The sequence below is a fragment of the Neopsephotus bourkii genome, unplaced genomic scaffold (assembly GCF_033783945.1).
Source record: "Neopsephotus bourkii isolate Nb327-2 ecotype Australia unplaced genomic scaffold, CSIRO-AGI_Nbou_v1 NB_991, whole genome shotgun sequence".
NCBI classification, from domain to species: domain Eukaryota; kingdom Metazoa; phylum Chordata; class Aves; order Psittaciformes; family Psittacidae; genus Neopsephotus; species Neopsephotus bourkii.
Window position 1 is genome coordinate 2,213,329 of NW_026901483.1, and position 26,959 is coordinate 2,240,287.

Here is a 26,959-nt window from a genome sequence, read left to right on the forward strand (position 1 = left end):
CCCCTGTAACTCTTTATGATGGATGCCTCCTGGTTTGTTTGCTCACAGCTCACTGTATTGGTGCTTTGTGCTATTTTTTATGTGATGGGCAGCAAACAGGAAGGCAGATTGTTTTATTGTGGCTGCTGTACCTTTTCCAGCTGAACACCCTGGGTTGTGGAGGAGTGGGTCAGGGCCTGGTAAATGTGTTTGACAACAGCTCAGGTGCAAATAGGTTCATCTCAAACCTCTCATCACTTGGGATCTACTATGTACTTACATATCACTGTTTTAATGAATGGCAGTTGTCATGATAGCAAAACCACTAATTGATTCTTGATCTTTTTCATAAGTCTGGCCCTGCAATAATAAAATACTATTACTTAGTTATTTCCTCTTGCCTATGGGTGAATGCATAGTAGATTTTCTGCTGAAGTGTGATACACACACGTTTGCAAGCAGTGGCTGGTTTTTATATGAGCTAAGTTGAACAAGTAAACTTGTAACATGCAACAAAATTAAACTCAAAACCGGAAAAGATAATTTTAAGGGGCTTTTCTGTTTTCTGAAAGCAGTAATCAAATGAGCATTAAAATACTTTGCAGTTCTGTGCTTTCAGGTATTTCAGACACGATTTTACCAGCCCTTTGAAAATTAATTCTGTACGTCTCCATCTACTTACATATGTTCCACTATGAAGATACTATTTTTTTAGTTACATTTAGTGGTAAATATTGTATGACAGTAGCTTGCATGGAAGACCCAAGACTGCAGAACTGAGGAGAAAGAAAGGAAAGCTACTCCTACTCTTATCTCTTCAAATTTGCAGAATAAAGGACTAGCCTTAATCAAATGGGTATAATTTGGTGAACTGAATAGCATAGTATTGGCTGTAAGTTCTTTTCTGAGCTCTGTAAATGAAAGTCAGGAGTTCTGTGGAGTATTGTAAACTGTGTCATCTGGGAATTTATAAAGGGAATATGTGGCCAAGGGATTTTTCTTCAGGGCTTCAGCTGTTCAGGAATTGTTGAATCCTATGAAATACAGATCTAAGCATATAAATGCTCAGAAACTTAAGTTTTGTTAAAATGAAATATTTTTCAAACTGAACTTTTTTTTTTTTTTTGTCCCCTGATATTTCTGGAAGAGCAAAATACAAAACAAAATTGGCTCTGTAATAGCCACCATTAGGAAAGAACAGATCAAATGGTTAAGCTGTTTTTCAATTGTTTACAAATCTCTGGCCTTCTTTTTTATTATCTGAAGAACGCCACTGCAATCCTGTAACCCAGAAACAAATCCGTGCCCATGGTAAGAAAGCTGAGGTAATCTCATTCTTCTGAACATTTTTTAATTAGTTTTGCCTGAATTGCCTTTTTACCTCCTTCCAAACAAGAGTTCTGTATATAAGTTGTTGCTACATATTTTCTTTCTCCTGACTTAAACCAGAAGTACATGTTTTTAAGAATGAGCTTGTATTCATTGCACGGTCTTTTACGTATGCTCTTTTTGTGACTAAGACTGTTCCAAAAGGATGGGAGATGAGTCTGAAAAGTTACTAGAGAGATATTTTATACTAGAGAGATATTTTAGCACTGTAGACCCTGGTTTATCTCAGCTAACTCAGGCATATCGATGGTTGTGGGCTACCAGGGATTAGAGGAGTACTTCTCTCCACCTTGGCCTTGTGTTCGTTCTCCCATTCTTGCATTTACTCTGATTGCCAGGTTCATTGGTTTGCTTTCAACAAATTCTTTTTAAGTGTCTATTAAGTGTCTACTTAAATCTTTACCTCCATTTTAAATCTACTTTTCTTTTAGCATTCACAGTCGAATTTATTTTGTATTAAGTGACCTGAAAGCCACACTCGTGTCCTTAAATAACATAAATTAAAACAGAATCTAAGTTTTAAGTCTGCTTCCTGACAGTTATTCACTAAAATTGGAGGTAATGTGATTAATTACTCAGTTTCTTAACAGAGTTGTAATGCTGGAGAGCTCGATACAGCCCAAATGGAAAAGCAGTATTTGATTTTTCTGTTGTTATTGCTGGGTTTCTGTGTAGAAAAAGCCATACTACAATTATTTATACTATTAAGCCATGGTTAAGGGGTGATTGCAGATCTGTGGATTTACAGATAGCAATCCTTTCATTACTCAGTTGTGTGTTTTATGAGCATAGGATTTGTACATTGCGATAGTTGCTATGGTATCCACATGTGTACCAGGAAGATTGTAGGGGAAGTGTGATTTGTGTTAACAACAAACTGAATTTAAAAAAAAAAAAAAGGAATTGGAGGTGACTGGTAAATTTTTAGCTGTGTTCCTCAGAAATACAGTGTAAAGCTAAAAGTTTGATCCCCCCCCCCCCCCCCTTGCCAAGAAAATCCTAACATGAAGATATGCTAGTACTTTGGGCATGGGTCCCAGAGTGTTTCATGTAGCCTGCTCTTTTTTCCTGTTACCTGGCTCCATAATGCTCTCTTCTGATCTTTGAATCTATAACAAATTTAACTGCATGTAGGGGAGATGCAGTTTTGCTAATATCTGTTTTAAGAAATACAGCAAAATACTTGCTTTATTGGAGTGGCCACTGGCCCAGTAGTTACAGATCACATCTTTGTATTTCCATCTCATACCTCTGGCTGAACTGTCAGTATTTTCATATGGAATCAGTGTGTTCAGTTCCTTGAAGTAAGGATGGGGAGAGCTGCCACTACTAAGGGGTGATAACCCCTTCCTCCAGCTGCAGTACAAGCTCTGAGCTTGGGGGCTGTTCTCTGCTAGACAAACTGTGGCTGGGCTAGCTGGGCATGTGGCAACAGGGAGAGAGCAAACTGGGGTGCATGGGACTGCACAGCAAAGTGGCAGAGCCACAGGAAAGGAAGAACTACATTCCTGTTTTCAACATGAGCTTTGTCTCTTTAAGTTTGAATTCTGTATTCATTCCAGTTGAGAGGTGACCACTTAATTCTAAGTAGAGGGGGTTTTGATCTATTCTCTACTGTACATGTGAGATCAGTGTCTTACCTTTGCCATGAACTCTAATGGATTAATCATTTATGTTGCATGGTTAAATTACTTCAGCACTTATTTACTTTTGACTTCTAATTGACTTTATGAATGCCATTATTTGTATTGTATGACTCCTTAAGGAGAAACTGATACTATTTTGATTTTTTTTCAGTAAAAATAACAAAATACCTGTAGGAAACATTGTTCAAATAGAGCATTACGTGGGTAATTTTTTTTCTAAGAGATTATAATTTGGAGAATTTAAACATTTTTATGTGCAGGACAAAAACTTTTCTACTCACAATTTCATAATTTCTCTGATCTGCTAGTTCTCAGTTCTATTAGGTAGGTTCTCTATATTGTTTTCATGCTAATTGATGAGGATCTCAGCTTTCTGAGAATTTGGAAAGACCTCCTGTTTGAAGGAAGCTTCTACCTGTGTGCATTGAGATAGAAAGCTAAAAACCACATGAATCCTGAGGATGCAAAACCCATAAAGGTACAGGTGGATGCAGCTCTACAAATTGTTCTCTAAATGCGACATTTTGCTTGATCTTTGCTTTTCTGAGAGTCATCTGGTTGCTTAGGTTTAAGAGACATGACAATTCTTGTGTGTCATTGGATGATTTTGATGCCAAAACATTGCAAATGTAGTGTAAAAATGCACTTTACATGATTAAGAAAGAGGGGCAAATGCCAGGCTCTTATGCTAACCTTACATATTCTTCTCTAAAAACATTGAGATACAGGTTGCTACTTCTCTGTTTCATTTAACCCTGACCAGTATGAAATGGGGGAACACCTGAAGTTTTTCACTTCGTCGTGCCTTGTTGGCCATGAGTGGAGCCAAAGTTTGTCCTGTACTTAGCTTTTAAACTGATTGCACAAGAAGGCTTGAGTAAGTTCTGTGTAGTATCCCCATATCTACTAGCTAGGCAAGGAAGCCTGACCTTTTGTGATACTGCTTTTTGTAATACTTGACTGTAGGAATAACATAAAATAGCGCTTTAATTATTCTCGCTGTGATTTGGTTGTCTTTTACATTGGATTTGTCTTCCCTCTGGGTGCCTATATTTTTTTTAGTGGAATGGTAAAATATTAAGTCTCTCTATAGCTAGAATATTCCCTATATATTTTGCAAAACAGTTCGTAGTCTCTGGATACATGGCATTCTAGTGATGCAAAGTTTATTATTTTATCTCAAATATATTATTCATCTATCAATAATAAATGATTTATGTATATCTTTTTCTTTCTGTAACTTACTATCATTAGTTGTAAAGTAGAAAGTTTTTTCTTTTATTCAGTTTCTTTCCTGCCAAGAACCATTTTCTCCTTCAGTTTAACATTTACCCAATTTATGCAGTGACCATCTCCTTCCTTGAAGAGTAAGAGTCTTCTACTTAAAATGCAAGAAATATTTATTGGCACATAGCTTTGTTTCATAAAGAGAATGTTTCCTTAAGAGAGTAATTGGTTGTTGTTGTTTTTCCCTGCTTACCAAAGCAGCTTATCGAGTCCTTTTACAGAATCCTTAACATTCTTGTTTTTCTTCCCTGAATATAAATAAATGCTGCAGTCTGGAGGAGAACTGATTCCTAAGTTATCTGTCTCTTTCTTGAAATCCAAAAGAAGTCTCACAAATTGTGAGTTATAACTCTCTTTTCAGTTAAAGATAATCTGTATTTGTTGAGTGCTGTAAACAAGATGATCACTGTGCCTGCAAACTATATTGGTTCAAAGGCAGTCAAAGTCTCCTTGGTTCTTTAAAGAATAAGCCAGTTTAGAACAACATTCAATAATGCAGTAGAGGTATAGGTCAAATTTATTGGGCTGTAGAATGAGAAAGTATTTTGAAGAATGGTGTGCTGATGATCTGTCAGTATTTGGGACTAAACAGGGAATCAGGTAGACAAAATCAAGTGGTCATTTGTCTAATTAGAAGTGACCTTTATTAAAGCAGAGCTATTTAATTTAAATGAGTTATTGCTCATCTAGTAATAGCTTTCTTTATATCTGAGAATTTGGTAAATCTCATCTAGAATGCTAATTCTATCCTTCCACCTTTTCCTCTGAGGCATCCTTTCATTTAATAATGACTTTTAAAATTTATTTTAGATTTAGGACAGAGCCCTGGTTTTGAGGAGTTATCTTTTAATTTCTGCACTGAAGTATATGTAAATACTACCTTCAGAGAGAAAGCAGTAGAAGTGGGTACTTTAGGTAGAATCAGATCTGTTGCCGTCAAATAGAAGAATAAAGTACTCTGCTCGAGTAGCAAGGTAGCATCAATAAATTGAACTTTTCTCTATTTCATGGGGTTTTTAGAAGTAGTGCATTTAGCATCTAGGCTTGCCAAGCTGGTGAAACGGGCTTTAAACTGAAGTTGCTGGGGAAAGGGGAACCTCAGTCCAGCGCAATCCTACCAGTGATAGATTCCTGAGCCTCAAAAAGGATTGCAGTTCAACAGGAGAGCTCCTAAATAGGAGCAGAAATGAATTCCAGCCACTCCAGCCAGTAAGTTGGCTTCATGAGGGGCCCAGCTTAAATGCCCCTATGCAAACACACGTAGCATGGGGAATAAATGAGAAATTTGAGATGTACACACACCTGCAGGGCTGTGATCTTTTTTGGCATGATGGATATATGGTGGGATGGCTCCTATGACTGGAGTGTTTGAACAGAAGGATACAGGCTTTTGTAGGAAGCTTTTCTTCTGTGAAGAGAAGCTGAGAGAGTTGGGCTTGTTCATCCTGAAGAAGAGAAGGCTCTGGGCAGACCTTATAGCAACCTTCCATTACTTAAAGAGGGTCTACAAGAAATCTGAAGAGGACTCTTTACAAGGGCATGTAATGACAAGAAAAGGGTAATGGCTTTAAGCTGACAAAGAGTAGATTTAGATTAGATATGTGGCATTCTGGTTATTTTGAATCACATGTGAGATATGTGGCTTTCTGTAGGATCTGCTTTAGCAGCTGTTTAGACCTCTGAGAATACTGACTTCAAATACATTAGAGCTTTTTGGTAATGTCATGTAGTATGCTATAGCCATAACCCGGAAGCTTGTATTTACTGATTCATGTGCAAATTACAGCCATTCAATCTGTCATTCTTCTAACTCTTTGGGTTAATAACTTCCCTTGTTTTAATACAGGTGATTCTGGGTTTGCCTTGAGATGCTGACCACCCAAAGGTCTAATAGTTTTAGGCTCAGCTTTGAAGAAACTTGAGGAAGTGCAAAGTTACTGTTGTTACTGTGAACGCAGACTGCAGAGATGCCTTGATAAACCAGTAAGGAAATGAATATACAAGGGTAGAAGGGATTACAGATAGAGATAGAAGGATTAGGTAGTGAACTAGCAGCAAGACTTGCTGTAAAAATGTAGCTTCAGGCTTTTGTTTATTATTTGGAGAAATTCTATTTAAATGCAGATTAGATTTTCTACCTAGAAGTACAACTTATTCTTTGTTTAGAAACTCTACAAAGACGAATGAATACAGAATGTTCTTGTTTTCATTTCTTCATGAACTTTGACAGTCACGTTGCTTATCCTGTTATCTGGATTAGATATGCAAGCTGTGGATATAGGAGTTTTAACAGTTTGTTTAGAGACCTCAGTTTAATTAATCAGTGTAAGATTACCAAATTGCCTTGGGATGAAAAACTGCGCCTGAGAAGTTGTAATTGGCTGCTGACTAAACAGAAGGTCCCAGCTCTGCACAGGGTGTTTAGGAAGGAGGGAGGCAGGGCAAAGACAGGGGAAAGAAAGGGAATTAATAAGAAACAAGCAATAAATTAGAAAAATATCGATTTTCTTTTTTATTTTTTTTTAATGTGAACAGAATTATTTTCATTCTGCGTAGAACTTAACCTTTTTTGTATTGCTGTACATGCTGTAATCAATCACCTCTTCAAATAACATTTCACCTTCCTTAGAAATCAGAATGACATTAAAATAATTCTTTATCCATTCTGCTGGGTTTATGTAAAGTAGTCTGAAAAGACTTCACTTTAAATAAAATACCAAATGTTAAAAAACTTTTCTCCTGCATATTGCAGGCTTATTTACCATAACAGTATCAATAAAGTATAGCTAAGGGAAACATCCCAATCACTTCCCATGGATTTATTTTTACTCCTTTATCCATTCTGCTTGCACTGTCACTGGCATCTCAAGTGATCCTTACTGATCTTCTCAAAATTAGTATAACATAAAACAACTCTTGATAATCATCTTGGGTCTCTAAACTAACCCCCCCCCCCTCCAAAAAAAAACCCAGACCAAAAACGCCAAAATCGTGCCAAATTCAGAACACTGTTCAAGGGTTTTTTTTCTTGTTTGTTTCATATTTTTCTTCTACCCCAGCATAATTTGTGAGTTGTTCACCATGTTCTATGACAGAAGTTCCACACAATGATTGGCATGAACTGTCACTTGGGATTCACGTACAGAAGCACTTGATTTCAAATATGTTTCAGGATCTGAGATTTTGACCTGATTTTAGAAAAGTAAGAGTAGTTTGAGTACGGATGTAAAAGTTGGGTTTTGTCTAATACAGGAGGAAAAGTCCGCATTTGGTTGGCTGGGAATCACGTATGTTCTCTGAGATCTACTTCACTAGCCATATAGCATGATCAGTAATTTTGTATTGATCATTTAGCATGGAAATGCAGTGGATTTAATGTGGTGTTATGGTAATGGCATACCATTTAGCAAGGTAATATTTTAGTATTATCAGGTTCATAAAAGCTTGTCGGTTGGGAATATAATGAAGATTTCTCAGTGTATTACCTAGCTTTGGTATGAAGAAATAAAAGACCAAGCCTTTCCTTTAAGGCGGTTGATGAAACTTTTTGCCTCATACTAGATACATACTAGGTGCCCTGTCATTTTTTGTTCCTTTATTTCTTTTTAATGGAAAAGCTAAAGCTGTAACTAATATAAAAGGTGATGATTATTCAGGAGATGAAGAGCCCTAGGCCAGTAATTTACAGAAAGCAACATGTTCTTAAAAGCTCGCACAATTCCATTCAAGATTTTAGGGCCATTTTAAAATATGAATTTAAGCAAAACTTTTCAGTGCCTCCCCTTCAGCAAGCCAAATGTTTCCCTTCATCCATTTTTGTTAATATGATAAGCTCTGCATAAGATAAGTCAGAAAAAAATGGATCTGTAACAAACTACACGACTGGTGGCAGAAAATGGTGTATATTTCAGAGATGTAATGAGTTGCATGGTTAACAGTGAATGAACATGTCAGATTCTTCTATCAGACAGGGTCAGTGGGCAAAGTGAAAGGCAGTTATTGGAACAGCTTATTTTTCCTTTAATGTATCATTACACAGTTGCTGGTGCTCTTAGGCTACATCAGATATTTATATTCTTTTTCAAGAGTTTCTTGTAACTTTTTATTATTTGATTGGAATACAGCAGCTAGTAGCTTTGATTTGAATATGTGCTAGAAACTATGTGCTTCAGGCAATTTCTTAATACTTGTTTTCTCTTTTGAGCATGTCTACATGTGTGCACTACTATTTCAGACTAGTTGGCTGGACCAGCAGAAGTTACGAGCTCTAACTTCACCTGTGTTTAAGTTGTTAACGATTTTGTAACAGGTTCCTTTGTGGAAGGAAGGGAGAAGCTTACATCTAGGGGGCTTACTGTGAGGCTGTGGAATTTCTGAAGCTCAATTGTATCTAAAAATCTTTGGACAAATGGCCTTTCTAGTGGGACTTGAGGCTCAAATTAGAAAATAGGGTTTTCTGTACAGACCTCTGCGGTAGCCAGCAGATTGTTGCTTGTGAAGATGAAGCCTTGTAATGAAGAGCCTGGCACTAAAACCTGATGAACCAGAACTCTTTTGGAGTATGTCTTGCTTCCCCACTTCCCGCCCTCACCCTCCCTTTCATAAAAGGGACGATAGTCATATCTGCTATTTTTCTGCTTTTCTCTGCATTACAATAATATGACTGTTCAGTTCAGAGCTTTGATTCTTCAAGTTGGCATAAGTATAGGGACCAAATGTGAAGCTCTTATGTTATGTGATAAGAATTAGATACTCCGTCCTCTCCCTATGTTAACATGAAATGGCAAGCACTAACCCATTTTTTGTATGCTGCTTAGTTCCTCTGTATCTGCAACATAGGCTTCCTAACTAAAAGGGGTGTAGGTTTATCCAAGGAAATTCAAGTGTTGCATTGCGGTACTATGGATATAGCTTAAATGCTTCTCCACAGCCACAGAAAAGCTGCAGAGCTGCTACCCTGAGCTCCCTGTTGCTATAGCCATAATGGTAGTTATGCCTGAGTTGACTTGGGTATAACTAATTGAGCAGAGCGTATTGTGCTGACTGCAGAATAGACCTCTGTGTTGCTGTACATAGCTGTACACAGCCCTTCTGAATTAATTCTGAACTTTCTGCCATCTGTATGATAATAATTTGTTAAGATTTACATTTCCATAGATGATGATTGTATTGGAACTAGAAAGAGAGAGCAGTCTATCTGCTATCAAAAGTATTTTATACTTACTTGTGCATATGTCTCCTTTCCTTCTTTCATTAGCTGTCTTTGTATTTGGCTTGTTCCCTACAAAAATAAGTATTTAACTTTGCTGTATAGAAACTGTAGCCTGTCTATAGTGGTTAGGTAGGAAAGGTTACAACCCATATCAGAAACATACAGGGAAAAAAAAATCTTCAAAATAACTCATCAGTTAAAGAAAATAGCTCAGTAGTTCTGAGGAATACTATGGATGTGTCTGATTTTAATTACATATGGCCCGATCTGTGTTCAATTTACGTACAAAATCATGAAGATTTTACAATGGAAACAATTGTAACTAGAGTCCAATCTATTTTACAAAAGAATTAAAGTTTAATTCCGAGAAGCACTTCGAGGAATTTCTAGAAATTGGTTTACCATCTAAAATTTTATGAAATCATTAAATTTTATTACATTAGAGTTAATGATAGATTTTAAGATATATCTTTTGGAAGTTTTGATACCATATAAAATCGTGAAAGCACATATAATCCTGGGATTTTTAGTGTTTTATTAAAATAATGAGCTCTTCCTCACCATTTAAAGTGTATCGAGTTTTCTGATGTTGTATTTGGTTAGACTGACTAGTGACAGTGCAAGATAAGTCATTAATATGTCTATTTTTCTTATACATTTTGAAATGTAAAACACAGCTCTTTAGTGGAGAGAGAAAACTGAGTTTTTGCTAGTATGTTGTGCCCTTCAGGTTTCTTTGGGTGTCAAGGGCATCATTCACTACTCCAACAGTTATGCTTGGAAAGCTTAATATAATATCAAATGCTCAAGTGTGCAAAAATCTGGTTTAAGCTATCTCAAGTTGCCCACCCAGTAATAATGGAGGCTGCATGATTTTGCTTAATTTCTTTATGCCTCAGTTTCCCAGATGTCACTGGCCTCAATAAAGAAAACAATGCAAGTGTGATAGTATTTGTGCTCATGAAGCTTTTGATTGTGCTGTGAAAAAAGCCCCCCAAAAAGTACACAGGGAAATGAATAAATCTGCATTCAACACAAGTCTATGAACGTATTAATTAAAAAGGTGTATGGCCACATGCTGATTAGAGTAGATAAAGAGAAATATCGAATAACTACTTCCTCTCTGAATTGGGCCCAAGGGTCCTATGAGAAAAATAGTATATGATAATTTAATTAAAGTTTGCATCAAAACACGTTTACACAAGGGAGATGAATGAATATTGCAAAATTTGCACTTCCTAACTTCAGTGTCTCACTGGGAAATGTGAACTTTTTTTTCAATATAGTGGTTCTTAAGTGTGACATAATGTACTGATCAGATACTTGGCATGTTCACCTTACTGAATTTCTTAGATTCAAGGCAGTAATATAATTTAGTGAGTGTAGGTTGAATCAGAAATAAGAAACATTGACAGCAGTGCAGTTGGAAGCATGATTCTACTGGTTCTGGAACATGATAGAAGGAAGGGGGGAAAGGCAGCTAGGATGTATGTTCTGATTGAGTCAGCCAGATAAGCCTATGTATTCACCCAGATTTGAGCATGGCTTTTTTTTTTTCCCTGTTATATTTATTTGTTCCCCTGTTTCTGCTGTTAACATCCAGCTGTTCCTGGAATTCAGATAATCTGTAGATACGCAGAAAGGATGGTATAATACTTAGAGTAGTAGATTACCTAAAAACTATTAATTACTGTTATAGAAGGGATAATTACAACAAATTTTAAATAAAATAAATCTATTACATTTGTGCAGCATTGCAATGAAGCTCTCTGCTGCTTGGATCTGTTGATTAACAGTTTGTGACCCTCTGAGTATCAGTACTGTTTTTGTACAGCTTTGCCACTGCCACTCCTTGTGCTCGTGTGTTGGTGCCCCTTCATGTCTCTAGGCCCTGTGGTATGTAAATGGGGGTGAGCAGAGCCTTATTGATTATTTCTGCCTCAGGGCAGCACAGAGGGTGTGAGAAAGGACCTGTCAGTGTGAAAATACAAAAAAAAAAACCCACAACACAGTGTCAGGAACCTGCAAATTTTGGGAATTAGACTCTAGGGTTTGTTTGTTTGTTTGTTTTCCCTTTGAGGCTTCAATGTCCTTTTCTGCAGAAGTTCTGCAGTCATTGCAATTTCATCTTCCAGCATTCCAACAGCCCAGTTGGTGGGAGGCTTTTTCCCAGCCATGATAAATTATTCTCTGTCAGAATCCAAATCTGCCTTTTCAAGTCTGATCATGTTTGATGAATTTATTCTGTTAACATGAGCTCGAATAGAAGCAATAGAGGCTAATAAATTAACTTTGAGCATATTAATGACATCTCTAGGAGACTATGGAGGAATTAAGGAATAAATAGATTAAATAGGTTCAATAACAGGCTGGTGAACACTTAGCCAGCAACTGACTGGTAGTTTTTCATTTAGTTTCTTTTATATCCTATGGTCCATTAAAAACCCTAGAAAGATTTGAAAGCAACCTTTTGAAATACAGACTAAGTATGCACTCCTCCTGCAATCCACATCAGCCTTAGAAAAGAAAGTTGTCAGATATACTCCATCAGCTTCTGAAACTCAAGTTTGTAGCTTCTTAAAAAGAAGACTGTGTGCCAAACGTGGCAAGAGCTTTCCATATATATCTGCCAGAACAGCACCTACCACAGACATAAAATATCCTTTCTGTAGAGCTTATGAAAAAATAAACATAAATTATGGGCTTTTGTAGATTTGCTTCTGTAAACTAGAGATTAAGGTAGTATATGAACTTCCATTCCTATCAAGAACTGTTGTGTTTTTATCTGATATGTTTAACTTTAAAGTGTGCCTGCTATGTCCAGGATTTCCAAACTAGCTTGAAACAGACTTTCAAAAGAGCTGGATGCTGAGCTTCAGCAACTTTATAAGAACTGAGTGTTTCTTAAATCTGCTCCTAAGAGATCCTCTGTCATATGCAATAGAGAAATGGCTAATTGAGGCTCACAGACTACAGAAAGTGTTAAGTTCCTTGACAAAGCTGAGCGCTGGTATTTAACCTCATTTAGTAATGTATTTTAGGTTTTTATTAGCTTTGGCATGCTCATGCCAAAGCTTATCAAATAGGAGCAAATGTTACTGTTTTGCAGAGACAATTATGGTCTGTTAAGTGTATAAAACCACAAATCATTGTTTTATGCCAGGACATCTTGTTATTCAAATAGGACTGAGTCAAAACTTAACGCCTACTCTCTGAAATTTGAAGCCTGACAAATATATCTCTCTTCAGAATCCTTAATATAGACACATATAGTGCAGTTACAAGAAGATGATGTTTAGATAATTAAGTTTACAAAAGTATACATTAAAGATCAACCCTTTTTTCATATTTTAAAACATCTATCTTTGAAGTAAGGAAACTGAATTTTCTGAACAATTCAATACTTCAAGAACAGCTATTACTGTTCTCTAACACTGTCTTTTAAAAATTATGTAAACTATGAGAAATCCTGTTCTTTAAAGAGTTGTGTTTTTCTGACCTAAATTATTCTCATCACATGTCAGTTGTCCAAGTGCTGAGAGAATAATCTGGTTTATAGAAGGAAACGATAAGTTTTCTGTTGCTACTAGCTAAATAAGAATATTTTTATATTTTAGTTGAAAATGAGTTAGGAGAACAGAAAAGAGTATTGAAGAAAACATGAAAGTCTTTGTTGAAGGTTGTTCAAGGGACACTGAGGATTAAAACTAAATATTTTCTGAGAGATAATTTATTTTCTTTTAGCAAAGGTAAAGGTTTGTAATATATGCATCTATTTTATGTCAGCAAAACTCCTCGGTGCCAAAAATGTCTCAATAGTTGGAAGAGGTTTATGTTAAGTGATACAAAAACTTCCAATCAAATAGCAGAACTTCAGTGGAGAAAATGGTCACAACTGAACATTTAAAGAGGTACTAACTATGAAACTGTTGCCTTATCAGAATGGTGCCAAAATTTCTGAAGGCTCTAGCAGTGTCTATAAATGCCAAATGAGGAAGTTGTAACCATCACAGTAAGCAGTTTTGAACTCAGACGTAAATGATGGAAACTGTAGTCAGGTATCCTTTTTCTTCTTTCAAATGTCTATTCTGAATGAGGCTCTGAGCTAATGTACAAAGATTGCTCCAAATCACTCAGAGCCACACTTCTATGCCTGACTGGAGCACAATGAAGTTTGGATTATGCTGTTTTAAATTATCACCCATTTGAAGTAATTTTCTTTATAAAACAAGATTAAAATGACTGTAATTCAAAACATTTTACCTCAAATTGATGTGAAAATTGTAGTGTTCATATTATTTCCATTTTTCAATTTGACAAAACATTTCACTCCATGTATAAGCTTTTCTGTGTTGTCACTATCTTAAGAGTGAAAATATGCATTTTACTCTGTGCATTTTACTCTTTCCTGATGTGTCTTATTTCTTAATACTACTTATTTAACATTTTTTAAAAGCATGTCTTTATGTAGTCTATTGTAGTATCTGGGGAAAATATAAACAGAATTAAGAGGTTTGCTTACCTTCTTTCTACCCCGCAGAATAGCAGTTTATAATTTCATATTAAATTTGTTGTCTGGTCTTTCTGCATGCCTAATGATAAAGCAAAGCAAAGAAGAATTTGAAGTTTAGCTTGATAGAGCTCAAACTCAGATTATGGTGACTTTCCTTTACATGAAACTTCTTTTAATTTTTTTTTCATACTAATACCATAGTAGAATTTTTTCTCCATACTTTTTCCTCAAGGTTTCATGTCTCTTGAATAAATCATTTCAGGAAAGAATGGTCTTTTCTCTTCCCATGAAGTTTATTTCATAGAAAGGCAGTTATATCAGTAATCCTTTTTTTAAATTTCAGTAAATTCTGAGTTAGTTACTTCAGTTCAATGTGAATAAGAGTATTTGTTTCATCTAATAAAGAGTGCTTCATACAGAGTTGTTGTAGTGGCAAAGTACAGAAGAATGGTGAGAAGTCCCTGGCTAAATTCTTGCTAGTGAGAACTACAACTGTAAAGTTCTCGGCCTAAAAGTACAAATGCCAAACCTTATCACTTAAAGTAATAGCAGTACATATGTAAGCTATCAGACCCTCAAACTCTAGGAAAGAGCTTCTTTTGTGTGCTCAATCTGCAAAGGATAATTCATTCCTTACTAGGGGGTATGATTTCATGAGCTGAAAGCTTTAACTAGTACATATGTATAGGGTAGATTTAAAGTGATTATGGAAATGTCACCGCAGGACAATACAATATTAGTAGTCAGTCCCTCATATGTTGTATGCTGTCCCCTTATGTTTGCTGATAATTAAAAAGCAGATTGGGATGTCATGGTGAGAATGACTGCAAAATGTCCCTTTTATCATTTGCAATAAATATGAAATAGTGGTCTTCCTGTATCCTTCAGTGATTGTTCTATTTGCGTTGGTGACAAATGACATCTTTCTCCTTGTAATGTGCCTGCAGGGTTAAATGACTTTATTATTATTAATGAGTCATTGCTCCAGCTGCCCAGAAATAGGAGTAGGAAACATAAGAGATTTAGACCTAAGTAATTACAAATGTAATTATTACCTTTCAAATTTCATTTTTACAGCAGTCACAAAGTTGTTAATCAAACATAGCCTTTTCCATGCAGTCACACTTTTTGGGGTCTTTATCAAAGGGGGGATGAGTAGCTGCGTGGTTCCACTGAGGGTAGTCCGTGGCAGATTGGCAAAGTGGTAATGACAGAAAACTGCTCTGAAAAATTGGTTAGAGAATGTTGTCTAGTCATCAAGGAGTCTGGTTCAGAGGGTTTTCCAAGAGAAAAACCTGCCTCAGCTGCAGCCATGTGGGGGAGAGTGTCCTCTTGAGGAGGACAAAAACTGCAGGAGGGGAATCCTTTTGTCCTGTGGAGATACGAAATGCAAAAATTGTACACCTCCAGTCTGTCCTTCCACAAGGTTATAGGTTGTCATTAGGTAACCAAAAAAGTACAACAGAATTGACAGGTTACTGGACACTTTAGGGGCATTTAGAAGTGTGCCCTCTTGCCCTGCAATAGTTATCCTAATTACTCATAGTTCGTTATCCTAATTACTCATAGTTCTGGATTTTCAAGTTTTTAAGTGAAACAAAAGGCCTGTTCTTTTGTGTTAATGGTAAGGGAGCTGCAGGAAGTATAGAAAAGCTAAATGGTTGTGGATTACATTAGGCTGTGCTGCAGATGCTGTGAAATGTAAGCAGGGCTGTTTTTCAGAATCATAACCTGAACTTGAAATCTACTGTGAAAAGGAAAATCTGAGGAAAAACTTTGGAGAAATGAGGGCATTTCCTTTCAATAATATAATTTCTGCATTATGCTGAAATATTAATGATTCTCATATTTTTAACATCTAGATGAAAATAAAATGAGGAAATGCAAACTATTAGTTTCTGTACCCCAAAATGTTTATATAAATAACACTGCCACAAAACCATTGAACTTCAAAACTACATTTTTGGTGGAATTGTTTTTTGTCAAAAAAACTTTAGCAAGCTATGCTCATATATTCAACTGCAATGAACAGATACAATGTTATTGATGGTCCAATCAAGTGTAATATCTATCAGCATTCAAATAAGCATAGTGTGTTCCTTAGGTATCAGCATTGGTGAATATTGTAAAAAATATTTAGAAGTATTCACAAAATAAAGTCAGGGTATTCATAATAAAACCAAATTATTCTTTGTTTTTATTGTAATGAAGAAAAATGCTTTTATTTTTCCCTTGAAAAGCAATTGTAGTCACAGCATAAAAGCCACAGAATATTTTTAGAATACTGTGGGTTTATTTTCTTTTCTGCTCTGGAGGCCTTTGACTTTAAATTTCTGTTTGTGTATACCTGTTGAAAACACAATTTCAAAACACCTTTTATTGTCTGTTTCTCAAGTTATCATGGGAGATAAGTTTATTAGCTTATTTAGTGTTGGGGTTTTTTTATGGCTTCTTTCTGAAAATTAATGTTTTGTTAAAGTGTCTCAACCATGAACAAGTGTCCACAGATGTTCAATTACTTAATTTAAAAGAATTTCTTAATTTTTAACTTTCAATCAACCTTTTGTTTATTTTTACTGTAAAGTCAATAAAAAGAAAACAGAGCCCCATCTGGCATGTTGATACATCAAGAAACTCTTGCGGAAGTGAATAAGGGTATAAATAGAGATATTTGAAGCAGAACTGTCTTTTATCCCACACCTATTCCTTGAAGGAGTTACGTTTGAGATACCTCACACACAGCAACTGAAAATGAACTTCTGCTTGTTCCCTTCATCACCCTGTCTGTATTCTGCCTTCTGCTGAGCATCGCTCGCCTGATCTGCTTAATGTCAAGTGTTAGAATGCATTATTAGAGTAGTATGAGAGTATACTAATATTTTCACACAGGTGTGTTATCAGGAGTAAATGCTGCTGACCTTACTCCGCCTAGAAGTTCTGTTCCCTTCTTATCTTTTTGAAGCTCATCCTTTTTCCTATCTCCAAGTCCAGATCTTTGCTCTCTTGCCAGAAAGCCACAAAAGGTAATTGAATTTTTTATTTCAGTGTGCACTGCCTGTTCTTAAGAAATGTATTTTTTGCAGTTTCCACACCAAATGGATTTATTTAGATTCAGTGGTTCTTAGTTCTCTTTATGAATTTTCACCTTTTTAAGGTACTTAGTGATTTGTAGTTAAATCAGTAAAATACTACTCCTTCACACATGCTCAAATTTATTTAAAACTTAAAGCTTAAAAACTGAGTGTGTTATATTCTTCTGTATACTTATACTGTAGATATTGTAAGCAAAAATTTTCTTAATTTTAAAACTTAATAGATATTTGAATGCAAGTATGAGTGAAACTCAGGAATAATCACTTTAGCTAGGTTTGAAGAAGAGAGAGAACAGATATCAATAATTATCAATAGAAATTGCCACTAAGTTATTTTATTTTTCTATGGACTTGATATACAAAGCTGCATTTTAAAGACTGCTCATTTTATAGTTTCACACAAACAGCCTTTCTTTACAGACAAAAACCTCAAGCTCTTTCAATATATTTTTTCATAGGGTTTTTTCCTGCTTTTATTGGGGAAGTATAGTAATGGCCATATTTCTGTGATATATTTTCTCACTTTGTTTTATTTTTTTAACATGTTCAGTGCCTCTTTAAATAGTATTGATATGCTCCTAAATTCCTCAGCAAAACTGCATGCAGAATATTCTCCTCAGTGTTGAATTAAATGAAAGACCATACTATGTTGAACTGGCTCTGGCTTGAAAAAAGAAATTAAATTAAGCAAATACACATCTGTTTAATTGGTGGTAATGGATCCTCACATAGATTCTTAATGAGGTATTTGAATAATGATTTGATCACTAAAAGGAGATGGATGGTATTTCAGAGTTTACAGAGTTACCTTGTGGTGGTGAAGTGATTTTTCTGTCGATTAATCCCCATTCTGTTTTAACACATTTGACTAGATCACTTTTTTTAAGTTAAAAAGTCTGCATTATGATAATAAGAAAATATATAATCAGTTATTTCTATTCCAGTTTTTATCTTGTTGATTGTATGTTGTGATATTTTTTTAACTTCTTTCTAATAATGTTTAGTGTAAACAGTTAAATAGTAAAAGTAACTTTTTAGGTGGAAATAGCAAGGGGTGTTAATTCCCAAAGAAGCTACAGGCACAGAAAAGCTATTTGCCTGCTGTGGAGGGATGACTTCCACTTGCTTGTTTAAGAGCAGATTTCAAATGCTTAGTAAAAAATGATCTCTAGAAGTATGAGATACACTAATGCTTGAAGATACACTAACATTACTACATCTCATTTTCCCGGTCACTGTGACAGATAGCATTGATAAGAACAGCTCATTTTCCAGAGAAGGTAAAACATTGTCAGTGCTCTCAGTTCTTCTGAGGGGGGTGGAGTGAGGAAGCAGCTGTGTGGTGCTTAAATGCTGGCGGCAGCAAGCCCACCACTTTAAGATGAAGATATTATAGTCATTCCAGGGTGATAATTGCCAGGTATCTACAACTTTCTACAGACTTCTGTTTCCCTGACTGCAAATAAGAGCTGGATCTTGAGAGGCTTAAAATAAAGTTTTACAAATCAGTAAAGAAAGTTTGCTGCTTTACCAGTGTTCTTCTGAAAATTCATATTGAAAATGTTTCATCTTCCAGGCACCTTCTCTCTGAGAAGTGCTGAAAAGTGACAGCTGAAGTTCTTTCTCATCCAGCATATTTTTGTAGGATGTTTGGTTTATTACAGAAACTTTACATCAATAGAGAGCTTAATATATGTCACCTAAAATGCATAGTCTTCTCGGGTATGGGGGAAGAAATGCAAATGTCACTCCTTGCTGTGTTTCCAGGTCGAAGGTTATTGCTGAAGGAGAAACCATTTTTCATTATGTAGTTTCACCTTGTTTAATTGATTTGAATTTGAATTTATATTCTGTGTTAAATAATGAACTATGTATTAATAATTAAGAAGTTTTAGTACAAATGTGAAGCAGTTAATTAAATATTAAAGAAAGCCCTTGTACTACCCAGTATTGTAATCAGTATACTAGATTCTAGGCTACTCATTTTGGATGGTCATTATACTTTACAGCTTATGGTAAAAATTCTCATTGATAATATATACTTCGTAGGCCAAGAAACACGTGTCCTTTGACAACTGCCATATTTATTTTACCGTAATTAGCAAAAACCATGCACATTAAAGTTGAACACAGTTGGACTGGTGAAGCAATAAGGGCCAGTGCCATGTATCTACAGCACTGTCACGTGTTCATTAGGCTGGAAAATAAGAGGTTGCAGGAGGTTTGGTGGCTTGTGGCGGTTTTGGTTTTTGGTGTTTTTTTTCAGGTATCTTCCTGTAGAAACTGGCAATTACCGGAACTGAACTTTTTATGGGAGCATTGCTTTTAGACCATTTCTTGGTTTTTATTAATACAAGATTGAAATTCTAGTCAGAAAAACAATAAGAGGTGACTTAGTGAAAGATTAACGTGCTTTATTTGTTTTATTATTTGTGAGGGAAAGATTCACTTCACAAGCATAGTTAGTTATGCAGGAATTACCGTATGCTGTCTCTCGCCCTCATACTTCCTCCATTCCCTGTCTTCTTCCTCACCAAATTTCTCCAGCCATCTTTGGTAACATTTCCTTGACTAATTGAAGCCAGGTGCAAAATAACACACCTCATGCCGCTGGGATTTTATAATAAGAAGCCTAACTCATGGCAGTCTTTAGGATTAAATACAAATTAAAAACGGCTATTTGTTAGGATATAAACTGTGTTTACTGGAATGAAAACAGAACTTATTCTTGCAAGATATCCAGTACAACCTGGCAAGCCAAGGTAGCACATGAAAATGTGTGATTTCCTGCATGCCTGTTGATTCCTCAGTTAGAACCTCTGGAGGGTCAATCTTCCTCTGATTTCTCACAAGCCAGGCAAGCTCTATATACACAGATGAAACCTAAAGGAACTGACATGTCATACTTGTCCTCGGAATATAAAGGTTCCAAGGCTAGAACTTAAGTAAATCTTGTAGGTTTTTAATTTATAGAGACATGTACAGGAAAAAAAATATTCATAGGAAACTTCTCCCAATGGCATTTTATTATTAAACAAAAAAAAGTTGAGTGTGTTATAGCAGCAGTTATTTAGGGATTCCACATTCAAGCTTCTTCCTCCTGACCTTATTAAAATAACTCAGTTTATACTAACAACTATTATGCCTTCCTTTTTTTATTGTTAATGTAATTTCTGTTCTACTCATACAGTGGAGACTACTAAGTGATGTTACCCAAGTGGCCACTTTTGTTCACCAGGGTAATTCTAGACTATAATTTCCCTGTATTATGCTTGAATTCTTGCTTAGATTTAGTACCACATTTAGTAAATACACATGGGCAAAAAATGGGGGGGACACGACCTATTCCTTAGGAACTATTGGCTGAGATGAGTAGTATAAGGTTGTCATCTTCATCACTCCGGTGGGCTCCTGCTGAGCAGAGAGCACTGAAAGTGCGATGGGAGCTGTTTAATATGAAACGCTTCAGTAAATGAGAGGCACTTCTGGATGCTGACAGAATAGCATTGGCACTGCAAGCCATGTATTCATATATGTGCTGTGTTGTGAAAATATGAAAAATAGCTCAGCAATGGCATAATTATGGGCAATTTGCTTAATTGCTTGCTAATTGTTGCTTGCTTTATTATGAAACAAGAGTGCTCTAAATGTAACACTGGATGGTTTGCATCCAAAATGTGTCAAATTCAATACTGGCTTTTCATTAAGATTTCAGCTACATGGCTTTAAAATTCAAGTACTCTATATTCTGCATTTTAATTTGTTTCCTTATATTTTTAAAATTGTTTTTGAAACTTTCTTTGCATGATTTATAAGCCCCTAATCCTGCATCAGTACAGCACAGTCTAACAGTTTTTGAACTTCTAATAAATCTGGGTACTTTGCTAATGAATACATTTAAAAATATCTTTTGATCATTATTACACATGTGAATAAAGGTGGAGATGTTTTAAGGCTTCTCCAGGAGCTCATGCTCATGTTCTTGATTGTTCAACTCTTAAAAATGTACGTTTTCCTTTTAACACATGCATTCAGATTATTTTTAAAGGGATATGTGCAATTCTGACAGTTTGGTCTAAAGTTTTGGAAAAACTATGCTTGTCTATTTTGACCAAGATAATCCTGCTTTGAGCAGAAGGCTGAATCAGACATCTTCAGAAGTCCTTTCCAGCCTAATTCTTTTTGCAATTCTGTGATGCAGGTGCTGACTTTATGCAGACTGAGAAAAGTACCATCCCTCTTGATACTGTCTTAGTAGTATGTCTCTCAGTACATGCTTCAGTGATCTTAAAGGTCTTTTCCAACCTAGATGATACTGTGGTTCTATGATTCTAACTTTTCAGCATTCAGAGACTGCTGATAACAGGGCCATACTAACAGCCTGTCTTCCTTTGAGGATTCTTTCTGATAAATAGTTTTAAAAATGTAATATAATTTTAAGCTGGAAATGCCAAAGTAGGCAGTATTGTGCCACAGATCTTATAGAGTGAGAGGGAGAGTAGGATTGTAGAGTTCTTCAGCTTTCATTCCCCCAAAGCAAAGATGATAACAACTATTTTTATTTACTATCTGCAAAACACTATGCAGACTTTATAACCACAGGAAGTCTCTAACCAAAACAAAAAGGGAAAAACCAGCGACAAATGGTTGTGGGGTTTTTTGTTGGGTTTTTTTTTTTTATATATATATTTGTTTTCACTGAGAATAGCTACCTTGCAAGGTTGGAATTCCACATTTTCTTAAGTGAAAACAAATACTCTCACTCAAAACTGCTTTGACCTATAAATGATAAAGACTGTGGAACAATGAAGAAAGGCTTTTAACTATTGTGCTTTTAGTTAGATTTGACAGTTGTGATCTAAACATTTCATAAGAGCTGACAGACACATTCTTTAAAAATGTTCTCAGTTCTGAGGCAGACAATTTAAAAAATAGTTTCATTCCTAAAACCATCTGAAGTTTGAATCAAAGTGGTAAACACACATGTGCAGGAGTGTGATCTATTCTGTGAATTAAAAATTCTGTTTCATATTGTTTGTGTGTCATGGTTGAGGAGTCTCCGTGTACTATGAAAATAATACATAAAATTAAGGCGTTATTACTCAGTGAAGAAATGAGGTAGACTGGTAAGAGATCGATGGAATGTATTGTTTATTCATAATACATGGGGGATATGCACCCTTCTATTTCCATTTATAAGCAAGTCATATCTTACGTGAGAAGATGTTACTAGGCAATGGACTTAAGTAGTGAAAAACATTCATTTCTTCTGAAAATACTCAGAAGAAGGAACCAGTCAGTCTCACCTCCGTGCCTGGCAAAATCTTGGAGCAGGTTCTCCTGGAAGGCATGCTAAGGCACATGAAAATCAACAAGGTGCTTGGTGACAGCCAGCGTGGCTTCACTAAGGGGTAATCCTGGCCTGATCAATTTGGTGGCCTTCTATGATGGGGCTACAGAACTGATGCGCAGCGGTAAAGCAGTTGATGTCATCTACCTGGGTTTGTGTAAAGCGTTTGACACTGTCCCACACGACATTCTTGTCTCTAAATTGGAGAGACATCAATTTGATGAATGGACCACTTGGTGGATAAAGAACTGGCTGGATGGCCAAACACAAACAGTTGTAGTCAATGGCTCAATGTCCGGCTGGAGACCAGTAACGAGTGGTGTCCCTCAGGGATCAGTGTTGGGACCGGTCTTGTTTAACATCTTCGTCGCTGACACGGACACTGGGATTGAGTGTGCCCTCAGCAAGTTTGCCGATGACACCAAGCCGTGTGGTTTGGTTGATACGCTGGAGGGAAGGAATGCCATCCAGAGGGACCTTGACACGCTTGTGAGGTGGGCTGATGCCAACCTCATGAAGTTCATCCATGCCAAGTGCAAGGTCCTACACCTGGGTCGGAGTAATCCCAGACACAGCTACAGGTTGGACAGAGAAGAGATTCAGAGCAGCCCTGAGGAGAAGGACTTCAGGGTGTTGGTTGATGAGAAAATGAACATGAGCCTGCTTCAGTGTGTGCTTGCAGCCCAGAAAGCCAACCGTATCCTGGGCTGCATCAAAAGGAATGTGACCAGCAGATCAAAGGAGGTGATCCTGCCCCTCTACTCTGCTCTTGTGAGACCTCACTTGGAGTACTGTGTGCACTTTTAGTGTTCTCAACATAAAAAGAACATGGATCTGTTGGAAAAAGTCCAGAGGGCCACGAGGATGATCAGGGGACTGGAGCACCTCCCGTATGAAGGCAGGCAGAGAAAGTTGGGGCTGTTCAGCCTGGAGGAGAAGGCTGCATGGAAACCTCATAGCAGCCTTCCAGTATCTGAAGGGTGCCTATAAGAATGCTGGGGAGGGACTCTTCATTAGGGACTGTAGCGATAGGACAAGGGGTAATGGGTTAAAACTTTAACAGGGGAAGTTTAGATTGGATATGAGGAGGAGATTCTTTCCTGTTAAGAGTGGTGAGGCACTGGAATGGGTTTCCTAGGGAGATTGTGAATGCTCCATCCCTGATGGTGTTCAGGTCCAGGTTGGACAGAGCCTTGGCTGACATGGTTTAGTGTGAGGTGTCCCTGCCCATGACAACAGGGTTGGAACTTGATGATCATAAGTCCTTTCCAACCCTAACTATTCTGTGATTCTATGATTTACTTGATTGGTAGAGGCAGTCATAGTTGTTCCCTATCACTGAATACTTATCAGACTATGCAGAGTAATGGCCTACTTTACTACTTTCCTGCGAGAAAGAAGAGCTCAGAAAATTTTATTTTCATCCACATTTAGCAATGACTTGGAATGATGCAAAATAGAAGAAAGCTTAAAGAGCAGCAGTTAGGAAATGCCATGGCAAATTTATACAGTCTCTGATAAATGGCCACTTGAGAACTGAACTTCACACTCACCCAGTGTGTGGCTTGAATTCCTCCTCAGATGGTCCTGTGGGGATGCTCCGCTGAGCCCACCAGAGCATCCTTTGTTTAAAGTGGGCAGCAAGTGGTGGAGAGAAAACCAGACAGGGTGCTGAATTGCAGTGACCTCTTCACTTGTAAGTCTGTAACAGAGTATTTGGAAATCAGCTACATTCTATTGTAAATTGGCACCATTAGTGTAATACATTGCTGACATAAAGCTCTCTTCTCTGATAAAACAGGGTATTGTTAAAAATGTATTTTTAATAAGTAAAGTATTGCTTAGATGACAGTATAATGGCAGTGTCAAGTAGCTGTTTAGAAGGATTTCAGGTGCTAAAGAAGAAGGAGAATTATGATACATTAGGAAAATAGAAAATAAATTAGACCAACAGGAAGAAGCTACATTTTGTGGCCTGGAAGAACAGGCAAAAAAGATAATGCCTTATGAATATTTATGCAGAAAATTTCCTACACTTTGTTCTAGGTTCATTCAAAAACAGATGAATGATGCTCTAAGAGTAATTTTTACTTCATTGTGCTAAAACCAGTATTTTATACTGCTGGTTTTATTTATTCTTACTTTATACCAAACATAGACTATTTAGCATCCCAATTATCCTTGCTAGTACTGCTATTGCAGCAGATCAGTTGATGAGATTTTTCTAAGTTCCTTTAAATGCAGGTATAGGGGACCTTGCCTGCTTCACACTATATTCATTGTATATTTTACATGTTATTAACGATGAAAAACATGCTCTGGCAATCAAGATTACATGTACTAAATAACAACATTGAAAGAAAGATTATGACTACTGCAGAAGGTGTATCTTGCAAACAATCCTGCGTTGGCAGACTGGTATAATGAAACCCCAACTCAAAACCAACATAATTTGCATTCACAAATTGTGATTATGTGCAGGATTTTTAAAGTTTGTGGGTTTTTTGTTTCTTTCTCATAAAGCTAAAACTCAAGTAAAACATTTTTTTATTAACAGAATAAACAAGACTGTCATTCTGGCTGACAGTGTTCTTATTCTTAGGATGGTAACATATTCCAAGTCTACAGGTAGTCATGGCACGGAATTAGTCCTACTGATCTGTCAAAATGGTGTAGAGAATGTTTTATAAGTGACCTTTTGTTTCTACAATTGCCTTGTCTAAAGCTTGAATGTTTTTATTACCAAATGCTTTTTTTTATGGTTTAGCTTTGTTTACTCTTAACTAAAGTCTGAGAGATAGTACCATATAAGTATTGTAACTGCTTGCTGTGAAAAGCTAGAAGTGCATAAGTATTTCCAAGTAAATAATTGCATGGTTTTCACTTTTAGTGAATTAATAGGATTTTAAGAGTGATTAGAAAGCCTCAAGATAAAAAGAAACACTGAGGTACTGGGTATCACAAATGTTTTTTTTTTAATAAATACAAAAAAAGATCAGTTTCTGTATAAAATGGGGATAACTCAACACTGCAAGGTTGTGTCTGATTTCAGTGAATTACCTGGATCAGAAGAGAAGCAAACCTGCATAATTAAATCGCTTCACAAGACTTGTATATACTCAAATTCATGTCTGTAATGGCAGATAGTAGGACACAAAAAGATTAGACTAACCTACCACTAGTAACTTCTTTTTATTTTCAGGAACTATTGCTGTTGCTGAATTATTTCCATATTTATGTCTCCTGCTGCCCATCAAAACTGGATTAGTATTTCAGCAGCAAGGTGCCAATCTCTGTCAGGATTACATTGAAAAACAGTGAGGCAAAATGACTGAAGACATCTTGAAATGCCAGTAATAGGGCAAAACAGTGCTTATAAACAATCATTTCTCTAACTGGCACATATTCATGCAACATAAGAAGGAGAAATAATCAAGAATATAGCATTGATGTTACAACAAGCAACCAGTTGTCTACTTAAACGTGGTAGATTTTCTGTATTTTGGACAGCAGCATTATATTTTTCAGTGCCTGAAGGAAAAACTTCATACATTTGAGATGTAACATGGAAATAGGTATTTGTGCTTTGTAGATTTACACAGATTTCAACAGGCAAAATATTTATTAAAATAGAGATGCAGCATGTGTTTAAACATAAAGCTCAGAGGGGAAGAGATGCCTACTCAGAACTTGTATTGCTATAAGTAATTCCTACCAGCACACCTTCTCCAGTGGTGGTGAAACAGAATCCAGTTTTAAGTGTTACTTTCATGAAGACAGATATTAAAAATACCTTTGTATCATTCATTGGAAAGTTTTGTGAAGCTAAAAACAGTGAAATATCTAATCAGATACTCTTCTTCACTCTTGATATATTGAAATTATGTACACAGCAAGAAAATATAAAGTTAACACATATAATGTGAAAACTGTTTAATGGAATGATTTGTGAAAGCTTAATTCTATTAGTTTGAATTTTTGAACGTTGTAAAGCCACAGTTTAAATGAAACTTATCAAGAGTGTTTATGTATTGCAAATTATGTCTTTCAGATTTAGTGGTTTACTTTGCCTTTGAAGAAATTACAATTTCTATAATCCTTTTTCAAGGGTACAAACGTTGCATCTACTGAAGTCTGGATCGATTACTAGTAAACTACAGAGGTTACAGCTTCTTTTGCTATTGCCCTTTGATTTGTCAAGGTTTCCAGTATCAAATGCATGGAGAAATCAATTCTCTTTAAAATGGCTGTTATGCTGTCTTTCATTCTTGAAACTCTTGAGTGCATCTTTGAAGCAAATGCACCATCTTTGGCTATGGGTCCAAATTAATTTTGTTTTGCCTAAAGCAAAGAAAAACAATAAAAACCCCAGTTTTCAGAGAATATTAAAAAAAATCCTAGTTTTAGTAATTATATTTTTCAAGTAGTTGTATGCAAATATACAGAATTATGGTATTGTTGCAAAGCTTTTATCTTTATTACACAGAATTT

At 36.2% G+C, this 26,959-nt stretch overlaps 1 protein-coding gene across 5 annotated transcripts in view; it reads left to right on the forward strand.

The window, feature by feature from the left end:
* Positions 1-26,959, forward strand: part of PCDH11X (protocadherin 11 X-linked) — a 488,779-nt gene that overhangs the window by 458,712 nt on the left and 3,108 nt on the right. The gene's annotated exons all lie outside the window — the stretch shown is intronic.